The following is an 11,218-nucleotide window of genomic DNA, read 5'->3' on the forward strand; positions in this document are numbered from 1 at the left end:
TGATGAGTCCCTTCAATTTGACGATATATTCAAGATAGACTGTCAGGACCAGTCCTGTGACTAAGAAATGTCTATCAAGTGAACTTGAATGTCAAAGGTTGAAAATGGTTCCTAGTCGGAGTTTTTTAATAAAATTGGACGCATAGAAAACGTTAGACGACTAGAATGCAAGATGACTAGTAGTTCTGTTTCTTGAACTATGTGGACATGGCAATGTCATAATCATTTGCATAGATACTTACTTTGGGAAGACTAGTATCGGACAAGACCTATGAAACTTTACTGTAAGAAATGAAAATCTGTCATAAGTAAATTTCATTAAAATTATTAGACACTAAATCCTTAATACTTGAGTGATTTGAGATTACTTGTTTGAGAACTGGTTGCTTTGACGTTGACCAACCGTCGCACCGTAAAAGGAGGCTATAAAGGCAACGCTCAGGTAATCACCTATCAAACGAAGTCTAATCTCAAGATCGCAAGATTGGGATTGTCCTCCCATAAATCGGGATGAGATGCTTAAAAGTTGTACAAGGCCACTCGGAGAGCTAGAAACTGTGAAATGCATGGCCGTGCTCGGATGAATCATAGGCTATGATTATCTGTTTATTTGATCAGTTGAACTCTGAAACCGAGGAACACCTCTGGACATAATAAGGATGACAACTCTTACCTTATGTTCAAGAGCAAGCATCGAGCGACAAAGGAATTAGGAAATGCACACTTGTCCCTAAGGACAAGTGGGAGACTGAAGGAAATAATGCCCTTGGTCCAAGTATGCATTCAATGTTAAGTCTAATAAATGCGGTTCAGTATTAATTAACAAGTTAATAATTCAGTGAGATCAAGTGAGCTGAATGCCTAGCTAGAGGCCGCTTCAGTTCAAGTGGAATTAATGATATTAACCCACAGCTTACTCTTGACTGAACCCGTAGGGTCACACAAATAGTACGTAAACGGATCAAGTATTTAATGGCATTAAATACTCCATCTATGGATATTCGGAATCGACGGATCTTGGTTTCAGTGGGAGCTGAGATCGTCACAGGCAAGAAATGAATACTCCGGAAACGATGATATTGCCGGAAACGGAAATATGGATCGTATCGGAAATATAAATATTATCCAAGTCGTAGATGTTGCCGGAAACGGAAACATGGTACGTATCGGAAAATATTATCGGAAATGGAAATATTGCCGGAATCGGAAATATTGCCGGAAACGGAAATATTGTCAGAATCGGAAATATTATCGGAATCGGAAAATAATTCCGGAAACGGAAATATTAAATATTTGTTCGAAACGGAAATTGATTCCGGTATCGGAAATATTAAATATTGTTCGTATCGGAAATGAATTCCGGAATCGGGAATTTAATCGGAAGTGTATCGTACGAATTAGCATCGGACGAGGCCCGCTAGACGAAGGCCCAGCACGAAGCCAGGCCATCGCCCAGCGAGCCAACACGCACCATCGCGTGCCAAGCCTCGACCAGGCCCAGCGCAAGGCCAGGCCCAGCCAAGGCCTGGGGCGCGCGCGCGAGAGCACAGCAGCAGTGGGCCGAGCGCTGTGCGCCTAGCGTGGGCCGCAAGGCTTGCGCGGGTGTACGGTGCTCGTGCAATGCTTGTGCGGGAATCCTAAAGCAATCGGGATTCGAAATATGATTAAATCCTAAAACTATTAGATAATGATTATTTAATTAGAGTCCTAGTAGGGTTATAATTAAATAAATTAGTATCCTAATAGGATTCCAAATCCTTTTCCATAACTCTATAAATAGGTGCCTAGGGTCACATATTTACATAGATTATTCAAGTATTCAAAGTGAGTTTTTGAGAGCAAAATTCAGTCATACAGTTGCCTATAAAGTGCCGAAAATAATAGTACCTTAAGGGCGATTCTAGTTGGTCAATCTTAAGGCGGATCCGGACGTGCTGTGGACTATCTACGGAGGGACGACACTTGGAGTCCTAAAGACTTGTTCTTGTTCGGTTCGGGTGCAGCTAGGGAAGGCACGCAACAAAGAGTATGCATCTAAACTATGCTAAATGATTATGTGTAAATAATATGTTTTCCTGGCATTATGGTTTTTCCGCATGATTTATGAATTGTCATATGTATCATAACCTAACAGTGGTATCACGAGCCCCTTATTATTTTCATAATCTAAATTGCATGAACATGGTTAAATATTACAAATTTGCAAGAATTAAAAGGGGTGATTAATTTTCGTAATTGTTAATTAATTGCAAATTGCGTTTATTTAATTATACGTACGCAGTTTTTTGGCAGTTTCTTCGTTACTCATCCAAATCGAGTGATTTTTGTGTCAATTCCGCATGTAAAAGGCATTCTAAAATTTTGACACAAAAATCACTCGATTTGGATGAGTAACGAGGAAACTGCCGAAAAACTGCGTACGTATAATTAAATAAACGCAATTTGCAATTAATTAACAATTACGAAAATTAATCACCCCTTTTAATTCTTGCAAATTTGTAATATTTAACCATGTTCATGCAATTTAGATTATGAAAATAATAAGAGGCTCGTGATACCACTGTTAGGTTATGATACATATGACAATTCATAAATCATGCGGAAAAAACCATAAAGCCAGGAAAGCATATTATTTACACATAATCATTTAGCATAGTTTAGATGCATACTCTTTGTTGCGTGCCTTCCCTAGCTGCGCCCGAACCGAACAAGAACAAGTCTTTAGGACTCCAAGTGTCGTCCCTCCGTAGATAGTCCACAGCACGTCCGGATCCGCCTTAAGATTGACCAACTAGAATCGCCCTTAAGGTACTACTTATTTTCGGCTAAATGGGCAAGAGTTATGGCTGATTTTTCTGCTTAAAAATCCTAGCTTTGAATACTTGAAAACTTGTATATAAATAATGACCCTAGGCCCTTATTTATAGAGGTATGGAAAAGGAATTGTAATCCTACTAGGATGTGGATTTGTTAATTAGAACTTTATTAGGACTCTAAATAACAAAGCAAATCTAATAAGATTAGGATTTTAATCTTCGCACGAATCCTAATAGAATTAGGATTTCCCGCACACGCATCGTACAAGCCGTGCACCCGCGCAGGCCTTGCGGCCCACGACAAGCGCACAGCCCATGTGCGGTGCTGCGTGCGCGCGCGCCCTTGGCTGGGCCTGGCCTTGCGCTGGGCCTGGTCGAGGCGTGCGTTGCTGCGTGCGCGCGCGCCCTTGGCTTGGCCTGGCCTTGCGCTGGGCCTGGTCGAGGCTTGGCACGCGATGGTGCGTGTTGGCTCGCTGGGCGATGGCCTGGCTTCGTGCCGGGCCTTCGTCTAGCGGGCCTCGTCCGATGCTAATTCGTACGATACGCTTCCGATTAAATTCCCGATTCCGGAATTCATTTCCGATACGAACAACATTTAATATTTCCGATTCCGGAATTAATTTCCGTTTCGAACAAATATTTAATATTTCCGTTTCCGGAATTATTTTCCGATTCCGATAATATTTCCGATTCTGACAATATTTCCGTTTCCGGCAATATTTCCGATTCCGGCAATATTTCCATTTCCGATAATATTTTCCGATACGTACCATGTTTCCGTTTCTGGCAACATCTACGACTTGGATAATATTTATATTTCCGATACGATCCATATTTCCGTTTCCGGCAATATCATCGTTTCCGGAGTATTCATTTCTTGCCTGTGACGATCTCAGCTCCCACTGAAACCAAGATCCGTCGATTCCGAATATCCATAGATGGAGTATTTAATGCCATTAAATACTTGATCCGTTTACGTACTATTTGTGTGACCCTACGGGTTCAGTCAAGAGTAAGCTGTGGATTAATATCATTAATTCCACTTGAACTGAAGCGGCCTCTAGCTAGGCATTCAGCTCACTTGATCTCACTGAATTATTAACTTGTTAATTAATACTGAACCGCATTTATTAGACTTAACATAGAATGCATACTTGGACCAAGGGCATTATTTCCTTCAACAATATCCCTGATGATTGGGCTAGAAGGTTTGTAGCCTATGAACCTTTTACGCTCATCAAGAATCTGAGGGATATCTGTCGTGGAAGCACGGAGGACAGGGACCTGAACGTCCATGAGTTGATTGAATCAATGTCTGGTCTAAAGGTTAATTCTCCCAACAGGTGTTATAGGATGGAGGTCCAAGAAACACATGTTCAAGCTCCTTCGCACTAAACAGAGGGTAGGCGTCCCACTGAGGTTCCATGTGCATCTTATGGTTCATACTTTGATCGCCTAAGTCTACTAGGAACACCAATAAGCGAAAGAATGGCAGTCTCTATCTTGCTCAATTCACTACACAGTGGGTTTGGTCCCTTCAAGCAACTATACCTAAGTGAACCAAGAGAAGAAACAGTTGCAGAATTTGTTCACCTTGTCAGAAAGGCTGAAATAATACTGGACTGTGAAGCCAAAGATTTACTCAAGGCTAGAAGGAGACCGTTCAAGAAAAGTGGAAAGTCCAAGGGCAATGCTAAATCAAAGCAGTACAAGTCCACATCAAGCTGTCTTTATTGTGATGGAATAGGCCATTACAAAAGAGAATGTCCAAAGCTAAAGGAAGATCAGAAGAACGGAACAGTCGTTCCATCTTCAGGTATTTTCGTTATAGACTGTATACTTGCTAATTTAACTTCTTGGGTATTAGATACAGGTTGTGGCTCACACTTATGTTCCAATCCACAGGGACTAAGAAGAAGTAGAAAGTTAAGCAAGGGTGAAGTCGACCTACGAGTGGGAAATGGAGCACGGATTGCTGCATTAGCTGTAGGAACTTACTATTTGTCGTTGCCCTCCGGGCTAGTTTTGGAACTGGAAGAATGTTTCCATGTTCCAAGTCTTACTAAAAACATCATTTCAGTTTCTTGCTTAGATGCTAAGGGATTTTCCTTTTTAATAAAAGACAATAGTTGTTCGTTTTATTTTAAAGAGATGTTTTATGGATCTGCTAGATTAGTCAATGGACTTTATTTATTAGATCACGACAAACAAGTATATAACATAAATACCAAAAAGGCCAAAAAGGATGATTCAGATCTCACCTATCTGTGGCATTGTCGATTAGGCCATATAAACTTGAAACGCTTTGAAAGACTTCAAAAGGAAGGAATTCTAGAACCATTTGACTTAGAAGATTATGGTAAATGCGAATCATGTTTACTTGGCAAAATGACAAAGCAACCTTTCTCTAAAGTTGGAGAAAGAGCAAATGAACTATTGGGTTTAATCCATACAGATGTATGTGGACCAATGAGTACAAATGCTAGAGGTGGTTTCAGCTACTTTATCACTTTCACTGATGACTTCAGTAGATATGGTTATGTCTACCTAATGAAGCATAAGTCTGAATCCTTTGACAAATTCAAGGAATTTCAGAGTGAAGTAGAGAATCAATTAGGCAAGAAGATTAAGGCACTGCGGTCTGATAGAGGCGGTGAATATCTGAGCTATGAATTTGATGACCATCTGAAAGAATGTGGAATTCTATCAGAATTGACTCCTCCTGGAACACCACAATGGAACGGTGTGTCGGAACGGAGGAACAGAACCTTGCTAGACATGGTCAGGTCAATGATGGGTCAGGCCAAACTTCCATTAGAATTTTGGGGACATGCACTAAATACAGCTGCACTCACTATAAATAGAGCTCCGTCTAAAGCTGTCGAAAAGACTCCATATGAGTTATGGTTTGGAAAGCCTCCAAATGTGTCTTTTCTTAAGATTTGGGGATGCGAAGTATACGTCAAACGATTAATTTCAGACAAACTTCATCCAAAATCTGACAAATGTATCCTTGTGGGCTATCCAAAGGAAACAAGGGGGTATTACTTCTACAATACATCTGAGAACAAGGTGTTTGTTGCTCGAGATGGTGTCTTTTTGGAGAAAGATCACATTTCCAAAATGACAAGTGGGAGAAAAGTAGACCTTGAAGAAATTCGAGTCGAACAACAAACTCTAGAGAATGCTCAAGATGACATTCAGGATAAAACTCAGAGATCTTTAGAAGAATCTGGGGAGAATCATGGTCAATCTAGAAATGTTACCCCGCGTAGATCGCAAAGATATAGATCTCAACCGGAAAGGTACTTAGGTATTTTGACGAACGAGAGCTATGACGTTCTATTACTTGAAAGTGATGAACCTGCGACTTACAAACAAGCTATGACGAGCCCTAGCTCCAAGCAATGGCAAGAAGCCATGCAATCTGAATTAGACTCCATGTCTGAAAACCAAGTATGGGATTTGGTCGATTTGCCAGATGGCTACCAAGCCATTGGAAGCAAATGGGTTTTTAAACTGAAAAAGGACAAGGATGGGAAACTTGAAGTTTTCAAAGCTAGATTGGTTGCAAAAGGTTACAGGCAAGTCCACGGTGTGGATTACGATGAAACCTTTTCACCAGTTGCAATGCTAAAGTCTATTCGGATAATGTTAGCAATCGCTGCATATTACGATTACGAAATATGGCAGATGGATGTCAAAACTACTTTCTTAAACGGCGTTTTAACAGAAACTGTGTTTATGACACAGCCTGAAGGTTTTGAGGATCCAAAGAATGCTAAAAAGGTATGCAAGCTAAAGAAGTCAATCTACGGATTGAAGCAGGCATCCAGGAGCTGGAATATACGTTTTGATGAAGCAGTCAGTGACTTTGGTTTCATCAAGAACGCAGACGAATCTTGTGTATACAAGAAGGTCAGTGGGAGAAAAATTGCTTTCCTAGTATTATATGTCGACGACATATTACTTATCGGAAATGACATTCCTATGTTGAACTCTGTCAAGATTTGGCTTGGGAAATGTTTTTCGATGAAAGATCTAGGAGAAGCACAGTACATATTGGGCATCAAGATTTACAGAGATAGATCTAAAAGGATGATTGGACTTAGTCAAAGCACTTATATCAATAAGGTGCTTGATAGGTTCAAGATGGCGGACTCCAAGCGAGGCTACCTACCCATGTCTCATGGAATGACTCTAAGCAAGAATCAGTGCCCAAAACACTTGATGAGCGTAGACGAATGAATGGGATTCCATATGCATCATTGATTGGTTCAATAATGTATGCTATGATATGTACACGCCCGGATGTTGCATATGCACTCAGTGCTACGAGCAGATACCAGTCAGACCCAGGAGAGGCGCATTGGACTGCTGCCAAGAATATTCTGAAGTACCTGAAAAGGCACAAAGATGACTTCCTGGTCTATGGTGGAGATGATGAATTAATTGTTAAAGGCTATACGGACGCAAGTTTCCAAACCGACAAAGATGATTTCAGATCACAGTCTGGGTTTGTCTTCTGCCTCAACGGAGGAGCAGTAAGCTGGAAAAGTGCTAAGCAAAGCACCATTGCGGATTCTACAACTGAAGCGGAGTACATTGCTGCACATGAAGCAACAAAGGAAGCTATATGGCTAAGGAAGTTCATAGGTGAACTTGGTGTAGTCCCCTCCATTAAAGGACCAATAGCCCTGTATTGTGATAATAACGGAGCTATTGCACAGGCAAAGGAGCCTAGACACCACCAGAGAGTCAAGCATGTACTTCGTAGATTTCACCTTCTACGAGAGTTCGTTGAAAGAAAAGAAGTGGAGATAAGCAAAATTGGAACTGATGACAACATATCAGATCCATTGACTAAACCTCTGCCGCAGGCGAAGCACAACTCGCACACTGCAGCTATGGGAATCAAGCATATTGGAGAATGGCTTTGATGACCCTATTTAATGCTTTAAAGTTTTAGAGTTTAAATCTTTGTAAAACATTATTGGTGAATCATTCACAATAAATGAAAAGAATTCATTTTTCCATTTAATTTGTGGTTTATTAAATGATGAGTCCCTTCAATTTGACGATATATTCAAGATAGACTGTCAGGACCAGTCCTGTGACTAAGAAATGTCTATCAAGTGAACTTGAATGTCAAAGGTTGAAAATGGTCCCTAGTCGGAGTTTTTTAATAAAATTGGACGCATAGAAAACGTTAGACGACTAGAATGCAAGATGACTAGTAGTTCTGTTTCTTGAACTATGTGGACATGGCAATGTCATAATCATTTGCATAGATACTTACTTTGGGAAGACTAGTATCGGACAAGACCTATGAAACTTTACTGTAAGAGATGAAAATCTGTCATAAGTAAATTTCATTAAAATTATTAGACACTAAATCCTCAATACTTGAGTGATTTGAGATTACTTGTTTGAGAACTGGTTGCTTTGACGTTGACCAACCGTCGCACCGTAAAAGGAGGCTATAAAGGCAACGCTCAGGTAATCACCTATCAAACGAAGTCTAATCTCAAGATCGCAAGATTGGGATTGTCCTCCCATAAATCGGGATGAGATGCTTAAAAGTTGTACAAGGCCACTCGGAGAGCTAGAAACTGTGAAATGCATGGCCGTGCTCGGATGAATCATAGGCTATGATTATCTGTTTATTTGATCAGTTGAACTCTGAAACCGAGGAACACCTCTGGACATAATAAGGATGACAACTCTTACCTTATGTTCAAGAGCAAGCATCGAGCGACAAAGGAATTAGGAAATGCACACTTGTCCCTAAGGACAAGTGGGAGACTGAAGGAAATAATGCCCTTGGTCCAAGTATGCATTCAATGTTAAGTCTAATAAATGCGGTTCAGTATTAATTAACAAGTTAATAATTCAGTGAGATCAAGTGAGCTGAATGCCTAGCTAGAGGCCGCTTCAGTTCAAGTGGAATTAATGATATTAATCCACAGCTTACTCTTGACTGAACCCGTAGGGTCACACAAATAGTACGTAAACGGATCAAGTATTTAATGGCATTAAATACTCCATCTATGGATATTCGGAATCGACGGATCTTGGTTTCAGTGGGAGCTGAGATCGTCACAGGCAAGAAATGAATACTCCGGAAACGATGATATTGCCGGAAACGGAAATATGGATCGTATCGGAAATATAAATATTATCCAAGTCGTAGATGTTGCCGGAAACGGAAACATGGTACGTATCGGAAAATATTATCGGAAATGGAAATATTGCCGGAATCGGAAATATTGCCGGAAACGGAAATATTGTCAGAATCGGAAATATTATCGGAATCGGAAAATAATTCCGGAAACGGAAATATTAAATATTTGTTCGAAACGGAAATTGATTCCGGTATCGGAAATATTAAATATTGTTCGTATCGGAAATGAATTCCGGAATCGGGAATTTAATCGGAAGTGTATCGTACGAATTAGCATCGGACGAGGCCCGCTAGACGAAGGCCCAGCACGAAGCCAGGCCATCGCCCAGCGAGCCAACACGCACCATCGCGTGCCAAGCCTCGACCAGGCCCAGCGCAAGGCCAGGCCCAGCCAAGGCCTGGGGCGCGCGCGCGAGAGCACAGCAGCAGTGGGCCGAGCGCTGTGCGCCTAGCGTGGGCCGCAAGGCTTGCGCGGGTGTACGGTGCTCGTGCAATGCTTGTGCGGGAATCCTAAAGCAATCGGGATTCGAAATATGATTAAATCCTAAAACTATTAGATAACGATTATTTAATTAGAGTCCTAGTAGGGTTATAATTAAATAAATTAGTATCCTAATAGGATTCCAAATCCTTTTCCATAACTCTATAAATAGGTGCCTAGGGTCACATATTTACATAGATTATTCAAGTATTCAAAGTGAGTTTTTGAGAGCAAAATTCAGTCATACATTTGCCTATAAAGTGCCGAAAATAATAGTACCTTAAGGGCGATTCTAGTTGGTCAATCTTAAGGCGGATCCGGACGTACTGTGGACTATCTACGGAGGGACGACACTTGGAGTCCTAAAGACTTGTTCTTGTTCGGTTCGGGCGCAGCTAGGAAAGGCACGCAACAAAGAGTATGCATCTAAACTATGCTAAATGATTATGTGTAAATAATATGTTTTCCTGGCTTTATGGTTTTTCCGCATGATTTATGAATTGTCATATGTATCATAACCTAACATATTTTTTGTATATGCGACTTAATTTTGCGTGCTTGCCTAATAACGGCCTTTACGCGTTGTGCAGCGTTGTGGGATTCGTTACGGGCCCTCCTGAGCGTCGCTTATTTTTGTGGCGATCGTTCGGGGTTGCGGAACACGTATCTTGGTATAAATCTTTGGCCAATTGGTTTATGAATGTTTGGGCAATTTTTAAGGACGTTGGTTTTCTAGCATTATATGTCACACACAATCACATAATTCGCTACATATAACTAACATTACATCATGAGGCAAAGTAATAATATGTCATGTAGTTTATGATAGGCTTCTATGGGTAGTATTTGCGCCGGCTTGGTACTGCTTCTATCGCAGATCCAACACATGCCCCGGTCGAGGTAGTGCCTTCAACAGACGAATTTCGCCCAAGAGGCCAATCAGGATGTAAGACAAGGGGGCATGCACCAATGAGATGGACCTAGTGGGCGAGCGATTGGGTTTGGGACGGGTGAACTACTAGCGAAAAGTGCCGAGTGGACAACATTCGAAGCGTATGCACCCCCCGGTTGGCGATGGGTATCCTTAGTCCCAACTCCCGAGATGAAACATCCAAGGGAGCCAAGATACGTTATGCGGTTCTGTCCGTTCACATTAATATGCTGATTTTCAGGTCGTCCCAACTTGATGGGGAAATAAACGCGGTTTAGGATCGTTTCACCCTTCGGCTATTTTGATTACCTACGAGCACGAGTATTTCCTTCACTATCCCCAGTGGAGTCGCCACTGTGAGGGGGTCGAAAAAGCACGAGGCTAATGCGTGACCTCGTCCCTCCTGAGTGTGACGTTTCTTTTTGTCAAATAAAGTGTAATTGGATTTCCTGTGAGTTTACACCCAATTGACTAGTAATATAGGAGTCGCCATTCAGTTTTTAACGACAATGAGAAAAACTGACAAAACTCGGTTATCGTGACATAAAGGGAGTGCAATTATGTTTTATCACGACGGCCATAGGTTCCCTTGTGATCCCTGGTGTGGGGATCTCTCAACATACACCCGCAAGGTAGAGATTGAGGGTTCGGGGGACTGTAACTACCGAGAGGAGTACTCGCTCGTCGATAACTCCAGAGGCACGATATCCTTACTAGCTCAGCATAAATAATTGGAGGGACATGTGTTAACTATTAAACTAATCTGAGTCGATTTTAACAATATGCAACATATAATACTAGATCGA

Source organism: Spinacia oleracea, chromosome 6, assembly GCF_020520425.1.
Source record: "Spinacia oleracea cultivar Varoflay chromosome 6, BTI_SOV_V1, whole genome shotgun sequence".
Classification (NCBI taxonomy): domain Eukaryota; kingdom Viridiplantae; phylum Streptophyta; class Magnoliopsida; order Caryophyllales; family Amaranthaceae; genus Spinacia; species Spinacia oleracea.